Below are 26,950 nucleotides of genomic sequence, written 5' to 3'. Positions count from 1 at the left end.
CTATGAGAGTTCTTTGTATCTAGTTTCCATCTCTCTTTTGGGGGAGGGTTTTTTCCCATTGTGTTTTTCTCTCTTTCCCCGCTTTGTGAGAGATTTCATTTCATTGGTTTGCATGCATTTTCATTTGTACATGGGTACCTAACATGGCCTAGTAGTCGGGACCCATCTTGCATTGCTTAGTTGCATTGTAGACTTTAGTGCATTCCCTTAAGTTGCACTTAAGGGGGGGTGTTGGTGTAAATAATTATTCATCTTGGATATTATTACACCTTACTTAAGTTTACTTAGGAAATGCATTTCATAGTAGTTTGGGTATGAGACACTTGGGTGTTTGTGCCACATTGGGATAGTGTGTGTAGGAGAATTTCTACCTTTTGTGGACTTATCTTGTTGTTACATTCCATATTCAGTGGGTGATCCACCTCATGTGGAATATTATATTGTTTCTCCTACCTACCCACACCTATTTCCTACCTACCCTTGTTTCTTATTGAGCCACATGTCATGTTTGTGTGCTCACATATCCATATAGCCTTGCCTATATAAGCAGGCTCATATTCATTGTATGTAACGATTGATGATCCAGTTGATCAGTATTTTCATCTTGATAGAATACAGTTTATTTCTATCATCTATTTTTTTTTCTCTTTTTGGTGCTTTCCATTGCCTCTTGATCTTGGCAAAATCTCACACAGGGCATATGTAACATCTTCATGAATTTTACCTACCCCTAGGCATCTTCCTCACTTACTGGATGAGCTTCCTGCCGGTGCAGGAGAAACCTCCTTTGCTGGATAAGTAACCGGTGCATTCCATCTGCAGATTGTTCTTCAATCTTCCTGACCCATCTTTGGGTATGATTTTGCCGGATTTCACTAACCTTTTCTTTCCCTTTCTCATTTGATCCTCCATTACCAACTGGTGGATTTCTACTTCTATAGAACTTAGCAATATGTCCAACCTCATTACATGCATAACATGTAACATTGTTCTTTTGAATTCCTTTGCTAAAACCAATATAAGTTCTTGACCTGCATTGATTAGCCATATGTCTAAATTTTCCACATGCACAACATTTAACATTCATTCTGCGATCTTCTATCTTATGACCATACTTATTACATTTAGAACATTGACCGGGAGTAGAATTAGGGTTCTCATTTGCTCTGTTTCTACATTGCCTAGCCATATGACCAAATTTATTGCAAACAAAACATCTACCATTAAATTTATAAGCATTAAACTGCCTTACCGGTGCCTTATGGTTTTGATCTTCATTAGCAGTACTGAAACTCTGTCCTTACTCAAATCCAAGTCCACTAGAATCTCCATTTTGCCTTTGTCTCTTCAATAACTCATCTAGTTGTGCTAAACTAATCTTGAATTTTTCTTTATACTCACTTGCATTAGTTAGATTGTCTCTCAAAATTATCATTTGTCTCTCAAGCTCTTGTTCATTACTCTAGGATTGTACTAAATCAGTTCTCAACATATCAATCTCATGAACCAACCTACCACATTCTTCAAATTTGTTCTTCAGGGATACAACAAGATTTTCTTCCTTCTTCTGGTTCTCAATCCCCTTAGACATTCTCATAGTTATATCTTGCATTTAATTTATCATAACCATGTTCTCCTGACTCAGTTTCTAAGATTGTTCCTTAAGTGCATCTTTCTCTTCATCATCCTGATTTTGCAAAAGTTCCTTCCTCCTAGCTTGAATAGATGACAACCTCTCTTGTAGGACAAGAATGAATTCCTTAGTAGAATTCAGTTCATCTTGTAGCTTTAAGTTTTTCAACCTTTTAGCATCATAATCTTCAAGTGCCATCTCAAGTTGCTTTTCCAAACCCATATCCATGGATTTTGGATCCAGGATCTCCCTCAAGCTAATAAACTTCCTCCGAGGCACAAGGCTCAGATACCAATTGTTGGAATCCAATAACACTGGGGGGGGGGGGGGGGGGGGTGGTTAATCAGTGTTATACCAGAATGATCAATTTTAGCCTTATTAAAACATGCATACACCAACTAGTATACTGATACATACAGAATTGAAATAAGTAAAGAAACCAATAATCCAATCACATAAATGAGAACCATAACACACAAAATTATATGTGGAAAACCTCAATGAGGAAAAACCACGGTGGAATTTGTGACCCACAATATCAATCCACTAGCCATATGGAGAGATATTACAAAATATAGGGGCTTGCACTTGCAGGAAGGTTTACAGCCTAGAGCACATTGCTCAATCACAAAAGGAACCTCACTAACTACATATAAATCTAGACTACAATCCGGAGAAGTGAGTGAACTTCTAAGATATCATCTTCTATGCCTGGATACAGTTCTGGTTAAGCTTTGTCTGTTTTGGTCTAAAACCCTAAACCCTTTACCGGAATAACCCTTACATAAATATCCTCACATACATGATCTCTCTGATATATTTTACATCTCCTTCCTAATACATATTCACATTATATCACATCCACATATATCCCAATACCATTACTATTACAATTACAAAATGATCTAATCCAATTGACCTATATACCCTATACAACTTATCATGCCTTACGTTGGTTCACAAAGATAATTACAATATCAATATACATGTCGGCTAGATAACATAAATACATGAATATCAAAAACAATTGTCGATGTCGGATCCAAGAGATGTCAACCTCAAATACTGATAATCTTATTCTTAACCATGTTGGCTTGCATTGCTAGTAACCAAAGAAATCCTTCTATCCTATCAGCGTTGATGTCGATGCAGTGTCTGTGAAGGCCCTATCAGTACACAAGTGAACCAAAACAAGATACCATGTTGGCATCAATGACAACATAGTGAAACTAACCAATTGAGTATCCATTGCCAACACTTTCAAACGCAGAGAAAGGTTGTTTATTTGATTGCAAATTATTCAACTGTTAGTATTTTTGTCACTATTCTTGGGTGATTCTTATATATAAAAGAGTGACAAAATCTATTTTAGTAACACTCATTTAGACAGTCGTCAAAAATATCTAAATTTCCATTTTTGGAAAGACGATTGTTGCAAAAACTATAAAGCTATTATGAAATAATTTTCATTATTTTATCTTTTAGTCTATTGGAAATGGAAATAGGCTATAGGTCTTCAACTAATCCTCCATTTTTAAGAAGGGGATATGACATTTGGCCATGCCAAAGGTTGAGAAAATATTTAGAAATGCCTACTTATTTCAAGAATTGTATGTTCTTTAATTTTCACTAGTTTTATATTTTGTGTATTAGCAACTATTCTTAATTGCTTGGTAAAGGATTGAAGGATACTATGTCATGCTCTGCATAGTCTTATCATACAAAATTATTACCTTCATATTAACTTTGGAGCAATTGTTTATCATCACTTTGAATATTTTGATGTCTATGCAGGAACTTTTTTTATCACAAAGAGTATGAAGCTGCAATGTCAAGTGTAAGCCTCCAAAATGTTCAAGTGGACTTGTTAGGTCCCAAAGACAACTGAGAGGGTGGGGTGAATCAGTTGTCAAGTGAATTTAAACCAAAATTAACTTATCCAAAACTTAATGCTTAATACCGGTAAACCAAACTTAATGTCGGCAGATAGTTTATCGGTTAATTGCAATACCAATAAAGATTAATGCATGAAACAGAAAGACAATAACATCCACAAAACATAACACCAATATTTGTATGTGGAAACCCTGTAAGGGGAAAAACCACGGTGGGAAACCTTACCCACAATCAGATGATACTACTACAGATAGTATGTGTATACAATAGGGGGTCTGCACATGCAGAAAGGCCAAGCACCTAGAGATCACTGCTCAATCACAAATGGGAGTCACACTGACTACAATTGGATGGTTAGATCCAATGATAATGTACTGCTCAAAATAGCATCTCCATATGCTGGATTCAATACCAATTTAGCTTTGATATGCCTTCTTAAAACCTTCCTTCAACCTTCAGATGATGTCTACATGTATAGCTCTTCTTATTCTCGCATATACCTTATTACAATCCTTTTCGCATTCGCATTCGCATATTAATCTCACAAATGAGATCTTACATTTATATTGAAGCCTAAGACCAAAATGTGTAGGTCAATTAAAAACAATTTACAAGTGAATCAATAATCGATGCAATATCCGATACAACATGTCGGCTTAATGCATTTACAATAATAACAAATCATCTCCATAACGTTTCATGCTGATTTGGAATAGATAAGCCTGCTGGTCCTTATCCTGGACCTATTTGCCGGTAACAACAAATATGCAAACTCAAATATACCAATGAATAAATCTCCAAGATAAAGTCTCCGAATGATGTCTTCGACATAACCAAGTATTTTCCATGTGATTCTAAGTGCCGGTGAATGATATATTATGCCGGTGAACCAAATACCGGTGACTGTGCAAAAGTCACTTGCTTGCCAGTGAACATAACCAATTCTCCAAGTGCTAATAGGTTGACCAGTGTTGATAAGTGTTGACATCAATGACAAAACCATATCAACATATCCCAAATACCAACAATCTGCCCCTTTGGCATTGATGGCAACACAAGATGGAAAAACTATCAAAGTGCCAAAACAGAAATGCCAAATACCAAAAAACAACAATCTCCCAAAAGAGATCATAACTAGAAATCATAATATCTCTCATCAAAGTAACAATCTCTCCCCAAGGGATAAAGTCTCTCCCCTTAGGAATAACATGAGTTTTTCCATATCAATCTCTCCCCCTTTGACATCAAATGCCAAAGCAATAAAAAAACCGTTCAAATACAAAATACCAACTACTCCCCCTGAGAAGTAGCTCTCCTCATCAAGGTCGGAATAAAAAATTTCTCTATTAGTTCTGTCGGTTGATGACAAACATCAACTGTCTAAGTCTCTACCGGTGGGGGTATAACCCCAAGCTGATCTCTGAGATATTCAAAAGTCTCCTTGGGCAAAGGCTGAGTAAAAATATATGCAATTTGTTCTTTAGTATTCACATAAACCAATTTTACTTCTTTTGCTTCAACATTCTCTTTCATAAAATTCAATTTGATAGAGACATGTTTAGTTTTTGAATGTAGTACTGAATTCTTAGATATGTCAATTGATGTTGTATTATCACAATAGATAGTTATAGGTTCCTTGAATTCTACCTTTATGTCCTTCAACATTTGCTTAAGCCATAATACCTGTGTGCAATTAGTTGTTGTTGCAACATATTCTGATTCTGTTGTTGATAAAGATGTGCAACTTTGTTTCTTATTCAACCAAGAAATTAATCTGCTTCCAAGAAAAAATGCTCCATCGGTGGTTCTTTTTCTGTCATCTACATCTCCTGCCCAATTTGCATCTATGTATGCACATAATTCAAAATTTTCATCTCTAGGATACCATAAGCCAAGATTTGTAGTGCCTTGTAAGTACCGGAAAATTCTTTTTACTGCTGATTCATGATTTTCTTTAGGATTACTCTGAAATATTGAAACAATACATATTGCATTCATAATATCAAGTCTTGTTTATGTCAAATACAGTAGTCTTCCTATCATAGACTTGTACCTAGTCGGATTAACCGGTGTTGATTCATCCCTTGGTGATAATTTGTCAGTTGTAGTCATAGGTGTACTTACCGGTTTAGAGTTTTCCATGCCAAATTTCTATAGTAACTCCTTCAAGTACTTAGATTGACTCAAGAATATACCTTTATCAGTCTGTGAAATCTACAATCCTAAAAATAATTTTATCTCTCCAATCATAGACATTTCAAATTCTTGCTACATTTCAATAGAAGAGTCTTTACATAATCCATCTTCTCCTCCAAAGATTATATCATTAACAAAAATTTCTATAACCAAGATGTCATTATTAGTTACTTTATAGTATAATTTGTTGTCAACATTACCTTTAGAAAAACCAATCTTCAAAAGATATTTGTCCAATCTAGCATACCAAGCTCTTGGAGCTTGCTTCAACCCATACAAAGCTTTCCTTAACCTGCAAACCATATCTTCATTATCTGTCAAAGAAAATCCATCAGGTTGTTCAATATAAACTTCTTCTTCAAGGTCTCCATTTAGAAATGCACATTTAATATCCATTTAATATACTTTGTAGTTCTTGTATGCTGCAAAAGCCAAGAATAATCTGACTGCCTCAATTCTGGCTACCGGTGCAAAGGTTTCATTATAATCAATTCTTTCCTTCTGTGAATATCCCTTACACACTAGTCTTTCTTTATTTCTGATTACCTTACCATCTTCATTAAGTTTGTTTCTGAATACCCATTTTGTTCCAATTACATTTTTGTCTTTAGGTCAGGGAACTAATGTCCATGTGTTATTCTTTTCAATTTGTTCTAATTCTTCTTCCATAGCTTTAATCCTATGTTTATCTTCACATGCCTCATTAATTGATACTGGTTCAATTTCAGAAATAAGACATACCTCATCATTTGCCAGTCTTTCTCTAGTCATAACTCCTCGATACTTGTTCCCAATTATCTGATCTTCAGAGTGGTTCAATCTTACATACCGGGGTGTCTTTGTTTGCTGTTGATCTTCAGTTACTGTGGAATTTTCAGATGATACCAGTGTAACTGTGTCTTCATTCTGTACTAGTGTGTTCATTGTAGGTTCATTTGTCAGTATCTCTATTGCCGGTTCAAAGTCTATATACCTTGAAGTTCCTCTAAACTGTTCATCAATTTTCACATTTGTATCCTCAACAATTTTCTGCAATCTCTTGTTAAAACATCTATATGCTTTGCTCTTAGATGAATAACCAAGAAATATTCCTTCATCACTTCTAGGATCAAATTTGTCAATATACTCATCTCTTCTAATATAGCATTTACTTCCAAATATTCTAAAATATTTAAGAGTAGGAGTAATACCAAACCATAATTCATGAGGGGTCTTACTAGTTTCACATTTGATGTGAACTTTGTTGAATGTGTAGACTATTGTACTTACTGCTTCTCTCCAATATACATGAGGTAGATTTGCTTCTGATAACATACTTCTAGTTGCATCCAAGATAATTTTATTTTTCCTTTCTACAACTCCATTTTGCTGGGGTGTCCAGGGTGCTGATAACTATCTTCTAATCCCATTTACTTCAAAGAATGTATTAAATTCCTTAGATGTGAATTCACCTCCTTGATCTAATCTTAGACATTTGATTTTCTTACCGGTTTCATTTTCTACTATCACCTTGAATAGCTTGAACTTCCCAAGTGCTTCTGATTTCTCTCTAAGAAAAGTAACCCAACACATTCTAGAATAGTCATCAATGATTAGCATGAAATATCTATCTCCTTGTAAACTTCTAGTTCTAGCTGGACCACATAAATCAATATGAATTAAGTCAAGAGCATTATTGGATTTTTCTGGAATACTTTTAAAAGATGCTCTAACTTGCTTTCCAAATTGACATTCCTTACATACCGGATTGTGAGGTTTGACAATCCTAGGTAAATCTTTAACTGCTTTAGTAGTACTGATTTTCACAATGCAATCAAAATTTACATGACAAAGTCTCTTATGCCATAACCAACTTTCATCAATATGTGCAATCAAACATGTCTTTTCACTGTTGTTCAAATGAAAGATATTACCTTTAGTCTGATTACCGGTTGCAATTTCCAAACCAATTTTGTTCATGATTTTGTATTTGTCATTCTTGAATTGTAACTGAAATCCTTTTTCAACTAATTGACCAACACTCAAAAGATTATGCTTTAAGCCTTCAACATAGTAAACATTATCAGTATTGTGCTTACCCTCAAGAGATATAGTACCTCTTCCTTTGATCAAACAAGCTTTATCATCTCCAAATATTACTAGACCTCCATTATATTCCTGAAAAGTTAAAATTTAATTTTATCACCAGTCATATGATGTGAACATCCTGAATCAATGATCCATTCATCCTTATCCTCAATTTTAGCTTCTAGGGCCTTTTCTACCGGTTGAACAGTAGGTGTCAGTTGATCTTCTGTTATAGCAACAAAGACCCATCCATTGTCTGTCGGATCCTCATCAGAATCATTAGTGACTCCTTCATCAGCAAGATAACAAGACTTGTCTATATTCTTAAATCTGTATCTCTGATATTCAGGGTTAGGCTTGTATGTTCTTCTAGCTTCTTCTTTCAATCTTGCATGTCTATCAGGACATCTAGATGCCATATGACCAATCTTATTGCAATTAAAACATTTAAAACATTTAAAGGGTGTTTTACTTTCATACTTACTTCCAACTGGACCTTTAGGCATTTTCCTTGCAAATAGTGCTTCAAGTTCTTCAAGTTCTTCATTTTCTCTCCTGCTTTCTTCAAGTTCTCTTGCATAAAAGGCTTTCCAATCAGATTTGTCAAATGATGATGATGATGCAGATGATGTTGATGCCTTAAAAGCTAAATCTATCTTTATAGTAGCAACAAGACCAAATTCCTCAATTTCAAAAGCTAAAAGTTTTCCAATCAATGTATCTCTAGTTACTGATGTATTAAGCATTGTTCTCAATTCATTTATAGTAGTAACTTTCATTTTGTATGCCGGTGGTAATCCTCTTAAAACTTTTGAAACAATTTCATCTTCACTTAAGGTTCCTCCACAACATTTAATACCCAAAACAATTTCATTTACTCTTTCCATAAAAGCAGAAATCCTTTCATCTTCTTCCATTTTCAGATTTTCATACCTGACCCGGAAGCTTTCAAGTTTTGCAATTTTGACTGTGGAATATCCTTCATTCAAAGTTTCCAAATGGTCCCAAATAGCTTTAGCAGTAGATCTATCTGATAATCCCATGATTTGTTGATCTGATAATGCGCTCAAAAGTGCTTCTCTTGCTTTGCAATCATTTTCCTTATCTTTAGCCAAGTTAGGTGGATTAGGCCGACCTTGAGTAGGGGCAGTATAACCATTCTTTGTAACCTCCCAAATGTCCTTTCCAATGCAATTTAGATGTGTCTCCATCCTAATCTTCCATATGCCATAGTTGGTTCCATCAAGTTTAGGACTGTCCTTCCTGAAGTAATTTGAAGACATTGGATCTCCTCAAGTTGTTAAACTTCTGCAAAAAGAGGACTAGGCTCTGATACCAATTGTTAGGTCCTGGAGACAACTAAGAGGGGGGCGGTGAATCAGTTGTCAAGTGAATTTAAACCAAAATCAACTTATCCAAAACTTAATGCTTAATATCAGTAAACCAAACTTAATGTCCGTAGACAGTTTATCAGTTAATTGCAATACCAGTAAAGATTAATGCATGAAATAGAAAGACAATAACATCCACAACACAACACCAATATTTGTACGTGGAAACATTGTAAGGGGAAAAACCACAGTGGGAAACCTTACCCACAATCAGATGATACTATTGCAGATAGTATGTCTATACAATAGGGGGTCTGCACATGCAGAAAGGCCAAGCGCCTAGAGCTCACTGCTCAATCACAAATGGGAGTCACACTGACTACAATTGGATGGTTAGATCCAATGATAATGTATTGCTCAAAATAGCATCTCCATATGCTGGATTCAGTACCGGTTTAGCTTTGATATGCCTTCTTAAAACCTTCCTTCAACCTTCAGATGATGTCTGCATGTATAGCTTTGCTTATTCTCGCATATACCTTATTACAATCCTTTTCGCATTCGCATTCACATATTAATCTCACAAATGAGATCTTACATTTATACCGAAGCCTAAGACCAAAATGTGTAGGTCGGCTTTACAAAAGACATTACAATAAAAACAATTTACAAGTGAATCAATAATCGATGCAATATCTGATACAACATGTCGTCTTAATGCATTTACAATAATAACAAATCATCTCCATAACGTGTCGTGCTGATTTGGAATAGATAAGCCTATCGGTGCTTATCCTGGACCTATTTTTCGGTAACAACAAATATGCAAACTCGAATATACCATTTAAAAAATCTCCAAGACAAAGTGTCCAAATGATGTCTTCGACATAACCAAGTATTTTCCATGTGATTCTAAGTGCCGATGAATGATACATTCTATCGGTGTACCAAATACCGGTGACTATGCACTTGCCGGTGAACATAACCAATTCTCCAAGTGCTAATAGGTTGACCAATGTTGATAAGTGTTGACATCAATGACAAAACCATATCAACATATCCAGAATACCAACAGGACTAGTAATTTAAGAACTTCACAATTTTCTTTTTCTTAACGATGTAAATATTGAATGCTTATTGCCTTAAATAGTTTTCATATTAACAACACTTGTTGCTCTGAATTGGAGCTTGTGCTTGGCAATCAATAATGTATTCTGCAATTGTGTTTCACATGCATATACTCATCTCAATAAGCCACCATGGGGACCAACTTGGCTAAGTTGGAAGTAGATAGTCATATGTAAGAAAGATATTTCCTTGTGGCATTCTTAGTTAATTATCTAGATAATAATAGGACAAATGAATTATTTGTCATGTAAGAAACTCATAAGGAAAGGAACATGGCTAGATATCAGTGTTATTCTATTTTTATCATTTTGTCATTTGAACCATTATTTGTTGTTGTAGCATATGTCGTCTGTTTAGGATAATAATTATGCTGCTTATAATTTAAAAACTATTCAATATCTTCTTTGTTTTGCATGAAAAGTAAAGATATTCACTTAGTTTTACATTTGGAAGTTCATAAGCACATTAGCAAATGTTCTCTTTTTCTAGCAACTCTTGATGATTCCAACATTTAGGCGTTAAAAAAAAATTGATTTCAAGATTTAAATGTTAAAAAATATACTTGTGTTTGGAACTTTGGATAAAGATATTGATCTTCATGCGGGTTGATGTTTTTAAGATGGACAAAGTGCAAGCTTGTCAACTTGGAGAAAATAGCGACAAGGTAGGACAATTGGATGCTGACTCATTTCAGAAAGCCAATTTTCTGAAGGTTTGTATTGAGTCAAAATTGATTTGACAAGCAAGGACAATAGTTTCAGAGGCATAAGAGAATTTGGATAACCTCTGAGTTCGAAATGAAAGATCACTGATTTCTCGGTAAAATCAGAGGTTGCTTGTTGTCAAGGATTCTCATGAATTGTCAAGGATGAAGTCAAAAAAGCCTTCTTTGAGAAGATCTAAAAGAGGATAATCCAGTGTTTTAAAAGAATTCTGAAGCAAAGTTATGCAATCCTAGGATGAGAAGATAAAAAAAAAATAATCCATCTAAGGTGAATCTTGATAGAAAAGCATTGGATTAATTTTCATTATGAAAAAGCTAGAATTCGACAGTGTCCTGGGTCTGACATGCATGATTTCCCTAGTTCAAAGCTAGCATGGTGAATAGATAGAGGAGAGCATTTAGGAAGATTTTTTTGCATGAACAGACATCGCCAAGTGAATTGATTTTGATTATAAAAGTAATAAGATGGTAGAAGAGAAAAGAAGCCTCTTTTCTTTCTGAAGAGCAGTTTTTCATCACTGAAGACGATGATGTTTGAGCAGTATCGTGCATGGAGTTGTTGTGTGCTTGTTGATACTAGATGGATGTTCTTCCTCTTGTGTGAGTTTTCTTATTGTTAGAGGGGTTGTGAAAGTTCGAAGGATTTTCAGAGGGGGCATGAAAGCCATTTCTTATCAAAAAAGCCACTCATGATACATCCTCTGCTTCTACTTTGCCACTAGTTGGAAAGGGGTTTGAGGAAGGAGCCCACAAGGAGAATGAAAAAAGGATTTATCTGAGTGGGGAGTGGCAACCAGTCATCGCTCTGATGACATGCAAGTTGCAACCTCTCCCTAACCTATTATGTTTTCCCTTAAGCTTATCCTTCCACTTTCTCTAATCCTGGGCATAAAGGTTGGAGATCTTCCTCTAGTTTGGGGGCAATTTTACTTCTTGCCAGGATCCAGTTTCACTTTTGGGAAGGGAAATGTTGTCTAGGATAGAATGAAGCATCTCACAGTTCGATTGAAGACATCAGGATGATAATGGCACAACTCAAGCAATTTTGTTTCTACCAATGTTTAGTTACAAATTGTGATTATGTTTTATTGCGGGTGCCAGCATATGGGTAGTTTTAAGGAGTATTTTGTAACATAATTGTGTATGGCTTTCTTGGATTGTTCATTCTAGATGACATGTGCCTCTTGCCCTCAATCATGTTTCTCCCTTATTTTCTATAAAAGGGAAATCAAGGCCATTAGAAAGGGTTCCAAAATCTTTGAATGAGGTCTCTTGTGTAGGTTCGGTCTACAGGGTTAGGTTCCAGTTTTGAGAAGTCATGAGTAAATAGCAGAGAATTGTAATGTCATTTTGCAGAGCAAAATAGAAGATAGTCATTAGTTTCAATTTTCAAATGGGTTCTTCTGTAAATGAAATGTATTCGGTTATTTGATAGAAGATAGCCTTTGAAGTTAATACACATAATTTCAAAATCTTTATTCTCATGTGTATGATTTTATCTTCTTTTGAGTTAATGGAATCAAGGGTTTCATTTGCTTGTTGCATTGTTATGATGTATGTAATTTTTCATTTCATTCTTTAATCTAAAGGGCTAATTAAAATGCTTGAATGAGATTACAGAGGGTAAAGATTGTACTAGGATTTGATAAGTAGTTCAAGTAAGAAATTGCAAACAAAATGATACTACAGTTGCTAAAACCTGGCTTATTAGTAAACCACTCTAATATGGGTGTAAAGAGAAAGAAATCAAATAATAAATGGTTTCTATAGGGTGTATTGACTTATACTTGCCGATCCATGAGAAGAATCGTCGCCTTGCCTTTATGTAGACTATGCAGGATCCTCGTCAAAGGGGTTCAGGTTCCTGCATATGTAATTCATTTATCTTATGTTAGCTTACATCTTATATGAAGGTCAATCATAATCAGATTTACATAAGTCACATGATACGTATGCTAAAAAATACATAGTAGACAACATGAATAGATTTATTTCTTGTTACAATATGCAGTCATCATAGTTTATACAAATACTCGAATGAATGGTAAAGAGTATTCTTCAGGACTGTAAAAAATCAATCATTTCATCATAGTAAACAATATACAATTAGGGGTAGGTAAAATTAACTTATTTACTGATTAGAATCAGGTACATACAACTAAATACATGTTTGTCTTAAGCATTTTATCAAATGGTTCACTACCTTGCATAGAGAAGGCATCGAACTGTTTGAAAAAATGTCTCAAAGAAATGTGTTCTTATGGTGATGGAATTCCATGACAATCCATAATAATTTGACTATCATGGCATTCCATCACCATCATTGCATTCTATCACCATGAGACTGCATTTCTTTAAGGTATTTTTTTATAACAATTCACTGCCTTGTCTATGTCACCACATTTTTCATACATTGTTTATATTTTTCTTTAAATGTTTAATATCCCATAGGTAAATTTTAATTTTTACATATAATTATAATATCCCATATAATATCCCATTTAATTATAATTACCCATTTAATAACCCATTTAATGTCCCATTTAATTATGTAATTGAAATATCCCATTTACATATAACTATAATATCCCATAGGTCAATTTCAATTTCAAATTACTCTGCAAAGCAAAAGACTTTGAAAAAATTCATTCCCGCAAGGCAAAGTAGAAGACCATTGGCGCGCGCAGGAGAGGAGATTCACAGGGTTAGAGACAATGGTGAATGAAGACTTCATTCGCGCACATAGGAGGAGGAAATCAGTTTACAGGTGAGCAACCACTTAGCTTCATCTTATGTGCATTTTTTAATATATATGGGATATTATATGGGATATTTCAATTTCATAGACATGTAAATGGGATATTATATGGGATATTATAATTATATGTAAATGGGATATTTCAAAACACAAGAAGATCTTTTGCTTTGTATAGTAATTATAAGTAAATGGGATATTATAATTATATGTAAATGGGATAATTTCAATTTCAATTTTTACATATAATTATAATATCCCATATAATAGTTCTTAATATAAATATAACCCTTTTGAAAGAATGCAACTCTTCATTATTTATGCCCTTTGAAAGGGACATAAACTTTCATAATCAAGTCTACACTTCTTATTTAAATTAGATGTGCACTTCTCATTTCCATTCAGGACTAGACACCAAGGAACTAGACAAATGCACTTAGGAACATAAGATTTAAGGACAAAGGATGAGAAATTTTTTAAGGCAATCCTGAGTGAGGATTTGGAATAAATTCAAGTGGACAACTAAGGGAGGGTACTAATATGGATTCCATTCCACAAATTTGGATCCAGACTAACAAAGGTGATCATGATAGATGAAAAGAAGGCTCCAATTACTGTGAATGAAGGGACATTGGGAGAAGGTGGTAAGAGATTTGGACACTTCAAATCCAAAGATGGATTTGGTTTTCACGGGATATTAGATTTATTTCTCATTTAGATAGAGCCCGCTGTTCGATAAGGACAGGAAATCTGCATCTTGAAAATAGAAGGATCTAATTAGTCTTTTTTGAGATTGTTGCCATTTCAAGGGATCATAAGGCAGAGGTTAAATAGGAAGACAGATGGAGCAATGAATGTAGAAGGAGAATTGAGGGAAAATGGTCCATCACTTTGGGTTGAGCTGCCTATGTGCGGAGGAGACATTTCAGTAGCAATGCAGGAGACTTTTTAACTCAGATGAACTCACTTGGGATGCATTATGGCATTTGGCCAGGGGTATTCTGGGTAGGGATAGGCACCGGTGTGATGATTTTCTCTATGAGGCAATTTTGTGCCCAATGATTGACATCCTTGATTCCAAGGAAGCATGCATACAAATGATTGATGGCTTTATAAGATTGGACAATGGGCAGGCGGTAGCAAGTGCTATTCTAGACTTGGATGCGAGTGGATGGACTAGTTTTTTGGACGTGTACTTCAATTCAGAACATCATATACTGGATCCACTAGAGGAAGAGTTTGAGTCAGAGGACGAGGATGCTCGAGAGGCCAGGGTTGTGCAAGAAAGGAAGAAGAATTTCATGGCAGAGGCTTGGGAGGTGTTCTGGGTGGGTGTCAGAAACCGTGACTTGGAGCCCTTCAGGAGATTCCTAAACTCAAATGATAATTGGCTTAGTGTGGCCTCAGTTGTGTATGTGGTGGAGATTGGTGAAAGGCTCCCTACAATTTTCCTTTATTTAGAATAGTTTTTTTTTTCTGTTTCTACTACTATGTAGCCTACATATGGGATGTAAGGGAGCTATCCCCTTTTGATAACACTTAATAATAATAATAAAAAATGTAATTGCAATACATGTCTGAGTTATGATCTTCCAGTACACTTAAGGTTCCTAATGACAAGACGCATTGGTCGCCTCGCACATCACATACAATGTCTTCCCCTGACATTCAATTTACTGTCCATATACAAAAGAAGAACTCGACACAATTCCAATATTCAAAGAACATCCTTCAAAACCTTCATAAATCATACAAACCCTTGCAATACCAAGAACAGGTCCCTTAAAAAACCTAGAAGATCATTGAAAAGGGAAACAAATAATTTTGATTATGTTTGAAATGCACATAAGATGAAGATAAGTGATTGCTCACCTGTAAACTAATTTCCTCCTGCTGCAAATCTCCTCTCCTGCGTGTGAATGAACTCTTCATTCACCACCATCTGCGAATATGATCCTCTCCTGCTTTGCCTTGTGGGAATGAAGTTTTTCAAAGTCTTTTGCTTTGTAGAGTAATTGAAATTCAAATTGACCTATGGGATACTATAATTATATGTAAATGCAATATTTTAATTAAATAATTAAATGGGATATTATATGGTAATTATAATTAAATGGGATATTATAATTATATGTAAAAATTAAAATTGACCTGATATTAAACATTTTTATATGAAATTATAAGTAAACATTGCCAAGGTATGGGATATTATTTACAAAGAAAGCGCCCCTTGTCCCTTATCCTGCGGGATAATATTTATAAAGAAAGCACCCCTTGTCCCTTATCCCATTGGGTGTTTCAATGTGATTTTCAGCCTCATGGGATAAGGAAATAATAGTTTCCAAAGAGTGTATCTTATCTCGCAACACATTTGCATCAATGATCTGGCACCGTGGGATAAGAAGAAGGAAAGAATTACGAAGGAATCCTTATCCTGCGACAACTACAAGGTGAGAAAAGAAGCTACACGGGATAAGGAGCAGCTAAAAGAAAAAAGCAGTAGAGGCCTATCCTACAATAATCCAAGAGCGTTGTGAGAGGCCCGCGAGATAAGGGTTATCTTAGGCACAAAGGGGAAATCTTATCTCGTAGGGTCTCCAAGTTACCATAATAGCATTACAGGGTAACGCAGGATAAGTCAACAATGAAGGATGCTATGCTTTTCTTATCCCGCGTGTTCCTGCGAGGATAAGAAAAGAGTCACGGGATAAGAGTTAGAAGTTGGAAATAAGGGAAAGCTTATCCCACCCATTCCCATGGGGATAAAAGGAGTATTGTGGGATAAGAAAAAGATAGTTCAAAGGCTTATCTCGTAGATGGTAGGAACATAAAGGAAAAGGGCTTGCAGACAAAAGGATAGGAGCAACGTGGGATAAGGCTTCCAAGGTAAAACACATAAAATCTTATCCCGCAAGGATAGAAGAAGGGGTAAATGACACCGCGGGATAAATATTCCTAAGTACTACTAAAAACCCCGAGTCTTAAGTCCTTTATCTCCTAGGAAGGCCCCATGCACAACCACTTAACCCATGGAATTCTCCACGTTTTCTAAATAATCACTTAAGTGTCATCCTCAAGTGACTCGATTGCGTGGGATAAGATTTCCTTCGAAAGAACCCCTTGTTTCTTATCCCACAAGTGGTTTCAATGAGAATCTCAATCTTTCGGGATAAGGAAATGGGAATATTTAAAGAGTGTGTCTTATCCCGGGATACATTTGTATCAATAATTTGGCACCATAGGATAAGAAGAAATAAATAATTACAAAGGAGTCCTTATCCCAGAAGAACTACAGGGCAAGAAAAGAGAAATGTGGGATACAGAGCGGTCGAAGGAAACAAGAAGTAAAGTCTTATCCTAGAGAATTTCCAAGCTGCTAGAATTGCATTGCGAGGCAACACGGGATAAGCTAACAAAGAAGGATGCAATTCTTTTCTTCTCTCACACGTCCCCATGTGGATAAGAAAAGAGTCCCGTTATAAGAAAATACTTAAGCAAAAGGTAAAAGGTCTTATCCCATGGGGCATCAAAGATCCAGAACAATGGTGAAACTCAAAGGTGTGTCGCGGGATAAGAATTATGAAGGGTAAATAAAAGAAAGTCTTATCCTGCGCGTCCTCGTGAGGATAAGAAAGATGCTCTGGGATAAGAATAGGCTAGTTCAAAAGCTTATCCCACGGATGATAAAAACACAAAGAAAGGGGCTTGCAGGCGAAAGGCAAAAGGAAGGGTTAAGATCAATGTGAGATAAGATCTCCAAAGAAAGAAAATAGAATCTTATCCCGCAAAGATAAAAGGAATGGCAAGTGACACGATGGGATAAGTAAAACAAAGAAAAATTACAACAGAATCTTATCCCACTGGAAAGTTAAGATGGCTAATTTGACATGAGGAACTTTAAGAGAATGCCACGTCATTATTTAGGGAAGGCCAACCAGCAATCCTGATTGTCAACTGCTAGATCGACAAATGAAATTCAAATATGGCAACAACAATTACCTTTGTCCAACACAAATGAATTAATGGCATCGCAATAAATTGAAAATTTAGTGGCATTATTTCTTACCTTGCATCTAGAGAGATTTCAAAGTAGCATAGAGAGAGAAAAAAGTTGAATTTCAGCATTCCAGCATGCCTCCCAACATTTTCAGTTGAAGAGAAAATCAGTAGGTGCTTTTTTCCCACTTGTGTGCATTATTAGACTATTATAGTAATAACTTGAGTTTCCTGCATGTGTGCCCTTGAAGTCGGTAGATTTTACTCTGGCATTTTCTTTCCAAGTTTTTAATCAGTCCAAACTGTTAAGATGACATCCCCTACTGAGCAATATGCTACCCCTACTACCAAGAAAGCCCGCGTAATTGAGGCAAGCTCCCAAATTCCCATCATTGAGGATAACCTCTAGATATGGTTCCCCCCATGCAATAAATTGTAAGTGTCCCTTCTATGCAACCAAGCCCTAGAACCACCCCGCAAGTATTAGAGGAGGCCAAAGCTAGCTCCCCTTCAAAAGAGAAGGCCATAAAGAGAAAAAGAAAAATCGTCTGAAAGACCGTCACTATCATTTCTGATAGTGAATCTTCAGATGATCCCTCTCCTGCTCCTAAAAAAAGGAAGCCCACTCCAAAGAAGATGAAGAGCACCAAGAAGGAAACAAGGAAGCCCACTCTAAAGAACAGGAAGAGCACCAAGAAGGCTTCAGCCGAAGTCACCTCTGCTGAAACCCCATCCCCTGCAAATGATTCTCCTACTCCAGTTAATCCATCTGTTGAGGAAGCCCTAATTCCTCAAAAGCCAATCCCACAAGGAGAAAACCCTTAGGAGCCAGCCAAAGAGGCTGCTCAAACAAAAGAAAAGACCGCCAAGCCTACAAAATGCTCTAGGAAGCTATCTAAAGGGGAGTCATCAGCTCAGGTGGAGCAGCCACCAATGCAACCTACTGCTCCTCTTGCTTTTTCCATGGCCCTTGAAGAGTTGCAACAAGAGGTTGAATATAGATTAGAAGAAATCACACGGAGGGCAACCGAACAGACTAGGAGCCTATCCCAAGACCTGCTAGAATTATTTGAGGGATCCATAATGCAGGATCGTCTGAGGAATGTCTTCAATGATAAAGACGGAGGATGTAGGGATGCCTTCACCAAGGAAAGGGGCTAGGACATTTTTCATTCATTCTATGGCAACAAAGACAAGGCCATCCTAATGTGCAACCCCTGGACATTGAACCTTGGCAAATTGGTGGTACCTAATGTTTTTGTATAGTCTATGCTCATAAGGGAGCTGACAAAGGCATATTATGTTCCAAGCTAGATGGTTAGGACTACTGAAGGATATGTCCTACTATACATCTCTCTCAGGCTATCATTCGATGTTTTGATTTAGATAAGAGTGCCCTCACAATTATAAACAGGGATATTTTGAAGAGAAACTATGATAACAAAAAGGATAGGTATAGGAAGGATCTTGTACCTCATTTCATTAGGAAACTTTACAAAGATTCACAAAATTATGTCCTGCCATCTGAAAGAGAGCCCTTCAAGCTTGACTGTTTTGAGCCCTATTTTATTAAAACCTATTATGCACTAGGGCAGGTCCTTGGAGTTGATTGTGGGCTCACCAAATTTCTCATTGATTTTATGGTGATGGTCATCAACATTCAACACCCCTCAATAAATGAATTGTATGATTTTGCAAGTGCTATTCACGAGAAGATTCATGAGAGATTGGTGAGAGCTGAAAAGAAGGATAAAAAATTGGAATTCTTGCCTATTCTTTGGTGTGCCACGTAATTCTTTAGCAAAATAGAGCATATTGGGGCCCAGAGTTGAGAATAAAGACAAATGATCCCTAGACAGGTCTCCCTTGGCCAGTACAAAGATGGACCCAGGTTTGGGACAAGGGATCTAAGTTTGGTGATTTTTATGTATTCTTCGACCATTTTGTGATGAACATTTTGACAAGACTTGGGATAGTGCTGTCGTGGCTGCCTAAAGAGATAATTCAAATATTGAGAGTAAGGAGTTGCAAGGTTGATGGAATGTCTATCCTTAGGGTGCATTCACCCACAATTTTGGGGATTTGTTCTTTTATGGCAATTGTATAATAATAAAAATTTATTGATGTGAGCAGGGGCCCCATGTATTGCCTATTGTTGTCTCTCCAAGGTTAGCATTCCTCAAATTCATCTGGCAAATGATGTGGATGGAGAGGGAACACATCAAATTTGATAGAAAGGGAAAATTTCTCCCTAGGGTAACAGTTTTTGATGAATTCAGTGTGGGTTGTGAGACCTTGGAGAAGGTACATAATTGTTTGGTGAAGAATTACAGGTTGAGGGTTGCCCAAGCTAGACATTTTGACCCTAAAGGATGTATAAATCATATTAGAGTGAACAAATTGAAGGAGAAGGGATACTTTCATTCTTTTGTAGAAAGGGAGGACCTAATAAGAAATGCCCATCCACGTGAGGCAGAGCAAAGGATGAAGAAGTGGGACCTCATGAATAAATTTGAAAGAGAAAGGAAGCAAGAGGATCCCAATTTTCTAGGTTCCTTTTGACATTTCGGGAATGATTTTTCTAGAATGTCTTTCATGCTAGGAAAGGTAGATGATATAATCAAATATGAGTTGAAAATAAGAGAGGCCAAGGATGAAAGAGTTTAATACAAATAAAAACCAATTGATCCAGCTCCTAAGGCTCAAACTAAGGAAGCATCTACAGAGTCCTCCAAAGGGGGTATACAAAAGGATGAGGGGGTGATAGTAGAGCAGGTTGGGAAGATTGAAAGAGAAAAGGCTAAAATATATGACTTTGCATATATCCAGGAGGATTTTGATACTTTGGTGCCACCACCTTCTCCTCCAAGGGAAACATTCGAAGTAGATGCTGAGAGGATTATTGCTTCAAAGAACTTTATGGCAGATGAAAAGTTTGTTAATACCCCTGAGTTTAGATCATTTTGGCTATGGGAGAAATTGAAGAACATTTATAATCAAGAAATCAACAATTTTGACAAGAACAATTTTGATTTCACTCCTCAAGAGGGCAGAGAAATGGTAGTGAAAAGTGGAGTGCTCCTTGTCCTAGGGTGTAATTTTGAGAGAATTTTCTTGTTAGATTAGATCATGTGGTAGAAGGACCCCAATTTTGCTAGAGAGTTTGGAGATCATGGATCTGGTGTAAATATAAGTTTAAAAGCTTTTGCTTTATGGTCAAAGGCCCCTAACACTAAAAAGCTCATAGTTTTGCAAGGGGTGAAACACAAAATAGGGGATGTTATTGTAAGGACCTTATAGGAAACTACTACTTCAGAGGCTATAGCAATTTCCAAGCATGCAGTCCAATTTGGTTAGCTGGCAATAGATGATTTAGAAAAAAATCATATAAAGCTAAAGGATATGCATGTTGTTTTGAATACCAAGTACAATGAATTATTTGTTGAGAACATTGCAATGAAAGATAAAATAAAGAATATGGCAACTGACTATTCTGGAGGAATTAGACCCGAGGAGCTTGAGAAGATAAACAAAGAAATGCAAAGGGTCAAAGATGAAGCTGTAAGCAATTTTTTAAAATTAGGAAAGATTCAATTTTGAGAATTTCAAATAAAATCACTGATAAATTGGATGAAGTCCACACTTCATATTCTTTGACATCCAAGCTCTTGAGTCAGCTTGATGAATTCATTGCATTCTTTCAACCAATCAGAGCTATGTGGCTGCCAAAGGGTGAAACATTGAAGGAGGTTATGTTAGCAGTGAAAAATGTGGCTCAACCACCTCAGATTCTACGGGTAACATGGAAAAATTATAATTTATTGAATAAAGAGTTACCCATCATAGAGAAGGAAAGGAAAGCATTGATGGGAATGATTGATTCTTTCCAGGGACCCAAAAAGTGGCATGTCCCTACAATTTTGACAAATGATGGGAAAATTAAGAGCTTAGAAGAATGGAAACAGGGTTTCCAAGAAGCAATAAATGTCATCTTGACATCCTTGGAAGGTGATCTAGACCAAAGAGATACATTTCTTAATATTGTTGATAAAAATTATAGAAGTAGAGAAAATATATCATACATTTTCCCTAGGAGTAGCAGTTGTGCCTGCCCACAAAACAAAGGAAGCTATGAATAAATTGCATAGCCTAAAGGGTTTTTCTTGGCCAGCTGATGAGATTGAGGTGCTACATAAAAACTACTGCTCCTTGGAAGAAGAGCATCTTGAAGAGGAGGACTAGTCACAGTCTTTCCATTTTTGGTATTCCTAAAAGTTTTGTGCAGGATGTTCATTTTAGGAAAATGATTAGAACACTCAACCGACAGGGAGCAGTCTCCAAGACACCTGCCACCACATGATAGATTGCATTTTTTGATCTTGATAGAAGTAGATATGAAGTACAGATGTGAGAACATCTTTTGCAGACCCATAGCTCAAGCTTCCAAGATGACACCTTTTCAGTCACCATCATTCAATGTAGGTTGCACGCAGAGGTCAAGGTCTTAGGCTTTAGATCTTTTTTGTAATGCAATTAGATTTTGACATGTGTCTTCTTTGGCCTGAGGCTTGTTTTGCTCCCTTAGGTTATAAAAGGGAATTTGGGGCCAAGAAGAAGGATTCTAGACTCTTGATTTGTATGCATTAGAGAAACCTTAATATAACAACAAAGAGTCTTCTAGTAGTTTTGGTGACTCATTGTAATATTTTCATGAATGTATCCATTTTATATTGAAAATCAATAAAGAGAACATTCATTTCTGGCTCATATCTTTTGTGCTATGTTGTATAAATTATTGTGTTAATGACATATGTAATTTGTCTTCTCCAAAGAGAAATGCAAATTTCGGATGGGTTTCATTTCAAGCTAAATGATCTAAATTATGTCTTGATTACTGCAACAAATTTTGAGAGAGTGTGAGGAGGTTGTGAATGCATTCTCAATCTAAACATTTTAAGCAAATCTTAACCGTTTAGTATTGGACTTTAATCTTGATAATGTTACTCTGTTTGTCACTAGGATTGTGATTTGACTCTGTTTTCCCTTAGAACAAGCACTGATCATACTTTCTTGAAGTTTGTGGGTCATCTTGAATACTACAATAAATTTTGTTTTCATTTCTAGCTAAATGAATTAAATTATGTCTTGAATACTGTAATAAATTTAGTGGCATCCTTTAATACAACACACATTCCCTAAGGTATTATCTGCAATAGCTCATGCAAATATCATAGACTTGTTAAAATATCAAGATTGGAAAACATGATCTCCTTGAATTAGATTAAGAGCATAGATGCAAAATAGTATCAGGTGCATCATACATCATAATAGGAATCATTGTGTTATTGCATAACAAACCATTAAAATGATTCATCCATTAAATTTTTCATTTATAAATATCTCAGCAGGGAACACAACATGATGCAAATATTTGTAATGTAAAAGTATAAATGACTTGACATGTAAAGATAATCATAAAGTACAAGTCCCCACATAATTACAAACAAGTCCTCCCACATAATCACAACATTTAGATTTCACCAAAAAATGTCAAGAAATCAATATCAAATAGATAATATACTAATTGCATACATCATACATTTAAATCATGTCATTGATCTTCTTCTTCATCCAACTCTTTGTCTGTATCTTCCGATCCAGAATCGACATTGTAAGGATTATTGTTCATATCATCATCATCATCATCATCTTCATGAACATTAACTCCTACATCATCGTGATCTTGTTCCTCTTCTTCGACATCTTTGTCAGGCACATCATCAACTAACTATTGATCTTGATCATCATGGACATCATCTTATAGTTCTTTTGTATCTTCTTCTTCCATGACATTATACTTTACCGGCCTTCCTCTAGGATCATGTCTAGCAACAAATGAACAATCCAGTTTATGTGGATCCTCTGAGTAAAATACTTGCTCACATTGGCTTGGAAGAACATAGGGCTCATTTCTAGCTCGCTCAAATGACCTTGTATTGACCATTGTAAATCCATTATCATGTTCAATAATAGTTCTATCAGGATCATTTTAATTCAATCGTAGCCTATACCATTGGACGATGAAAAGAACTAATTTGAAGGACCCAAAGTCACACTCAAGTATATCATCCAAAATCCCATAGTATCAATTTTCTGAGACTTGAGGACATATGTCACTTCTAGATGAAACATTAGTCACCTGAAATACTACAGTTATCCCAAAATCACAAGTTTTCTTCGTGTCATCCAACATTTTGGTGTGAAATTTATGACCATTGCACCACATAGCCTTGTGGTGTTTCACCTGCAATATGTCAAACATGTAAAAATTATTGCATCGCCAGTTGATAAACATATTTATTCTTGGTTGAATGTATGCAAAAAAAAAACACATATATATATACATCATTACAATTGAAAAAAATTAAATAATATGGGTGATTAATATATTTATACGTACCTATTCATCTCTTAAACCATATGCCAAATCAATTTCCCTTGGTGTAACATTGGAATCTCCATTATGATGAGCTTCTTTAACCAATGAAGCTACACCTTCCCATGTTAATGCACGATCAGATTGTTTACATCATTCAACCCATACCGTCATCCAATCAAGATTGTTTGCAACATACAAATGTAGTGCATCCCACTCTTAGCAACTGTAGAAAAAATAACTAGAAATTTATAGCTGATGTATATTGAAGATTAAAAACTAATTAACTACAATATATATAAAAATCAAATGTAAAATGTATTCAGATTAATGTCCATGAACATCCAATAATTACCTCTCACTTTCCTCAATCTACCTTTCCTCATCAGGTACTCCCCTTCGAATTTGTTAATAGAGTTGGGATCCCAAATGTGATCTACATGGATCTTTGCCACAAACTTAGGAAGATATTCAGTAATGTACACCATAGTTTGGTATACCATATATCCCTCCACCATAGAACCCTCAGGATGTGCTCTTTGTCGAACCAAATCCTTCAAAAAATTCAAGTGCCTCTCAACCATCCACATTGACCTTGTGTGTATAGGTCCACACAATTCAATCTCCTCAACTTGGTGTATGAGGTAGTTCTCTTGTGCATTGAAAAATGTCAAAGGTAGACATTTTTGCATTTCACACATTAGACGAGGAATTTTTGTCTTCTAATATTTTATATCTTCTTTATGGATTTCTTTACATGACAACCATCTTCAAGTGATTTGAGACATAAATATATTAATGAAAATTAACAAAATAATATACAATATATTACATAACAAGTAAAACAAATGGCAAATATAATACCTATACAACAAATTGAACAAATAACACTACTTACCTCATGTATTTTCCAAGATCATATATAACTTGCTTGGCATTATTGTCAAAGTGGTCTCGGAAAGATAGAGGTAGAACGTATTGCAACAATTATAAAATGATCATTTCATTGTTTTTCCAACACTAGTACTAAACATAATACAATGAAAAGTACATGTAGTATACAAATATAGAGAAAATATACAAGAACATGAATTACATTAATGAAGGTATGCCAATCATGCGTTTTAATCCTTGGCCCAAATTCACTTTTCTTTGTTATGAGATTGTTTATGTTCGCGACAAATCCTGTGGGAAAACGAATTTTTCGTATGACCTCTTTTATAGCATTTCTTTTCTGCTCCATTAATAACCGAGGAAGAGTACTTATTTTAATTCAGTCTCCATCGCTATTTAATTGAATGACATTTTTCATTGCATGATTGGATTCTTGAATGTCACTACAAATTTTAAATTTTTTTCTTTTATCATGCCTTCCATCCAATTTTTTTCATAACGTCTCTGCTATATTCTTTTCAATATGCATAGTATCAAACAAATGCACAATTTGTAGCTGCTCATAGAAGGGCAACCTACTAAATTGTATGGGATAACTTTTTAGTCCCTTTGGAAGGTGGTAATTAATTCCTTGATGACCTTCATAAAGCATATAAGTTTAAAAAGTTAACAATGACAATCATCGTCAATTACAACATGAGTAAACTGTTAGACAGTTCAGATAACCAAAAGACAACTGAGAGGGGGGGTTGAATCAGTTGTCACAGATTACCAGAAGAATTAGCAATTTAAACTTTAATACCAGAACCCAAAACAATAATACCGAAATAACAGTTAATCCAATTAAGCATAAACAATAATCACATAATAAAAGCCATCCACATAACACCAAGAATTGTATGTGGAAAACCTGGTAATGGGAAAAACCATGGTGGGAAGCCTACCCACAGTTAGATAATACTTCTATAGTAAGTATGTGAATTACAATGAAGGGAACTGCACTTGCAAGAAGGCCAACAACCTAGAGCACACTGCTCATCACAAAAGGAGCCTCACTGACTACATATAAATCCAAACTACAATCCGGAGAAGTGTTGAACTGCAAAAGATAGCATCTCCTATGCCTGAGTATAGTTTCGGTTAAGCTCAATACCAGAGGACTAAATCTTCTTACACAAACCCAATTCGATCTCCAATGATCAACCAACTCCTTTGCCTAAATGATATTACATGACATTCCTTGACCATGTCCTCTTACATTAACCATGATGATCTATAATGAGATCTTGCGTCTATTTATACAAACCCTCGACCATAAACAATCAGGTCGGCCACTAGATAATAAGCCAATTACATAATTACAAACCATGTTGGCCTTAGACCAAACAAGTAATAACAACACATAAGACATCCCGGAAATACAATAATAGGTCCTATCCACACATTACATTAATGTCGGTCCATAACCTAGATCAACTAGGACCAAGTATAGGTCCACACGCTTCAACAATGATCTCCAAATGCCAAGTCTCGAACATGATCACCAACAACATCTTGAAACTCCATCAGAAGCTGCACCAACACCACTTATGCAATTCATCAAAGATCTCCACCAAAAGCTCTACCAGTGAAACCCTCATTGGAACCAAAAACCAAGCTTCTAAGAAAGCAGGATAGCATCCAATCTCCAGACCAAAACCAACTGACCAAATATGAGTATAAGCATTATGAAAAAACCAATTCCATCACCAAATTGTACCGGATCATGTTGGATCCAAGTTAACCAGAAACCACTCAACCTAATGGGACTAGAAGCGTGTTGGTAAAGTATCCAAACAAATAGTGTTGACATCAATGACAAAACATCAATGCAACACATAATCAATTCCACCAA

The sequence above is a fragment of the Cryptomeria japonica genome, chromosome 5, assembly GCF_030272615.1.
Source record: "Cryptomeria japonica chromosome 5, Sugi_1.0, whole genome shotgun sequence".
NCBI lineage: Eukaryota > Viridiplantae > Streptophyta > Pinopsida > Cupressales > Cupressaceae > Cryptomeria > Cryptomeria japonica.
Note: the sequence above shows the minus strand (reverse complement) of the source record.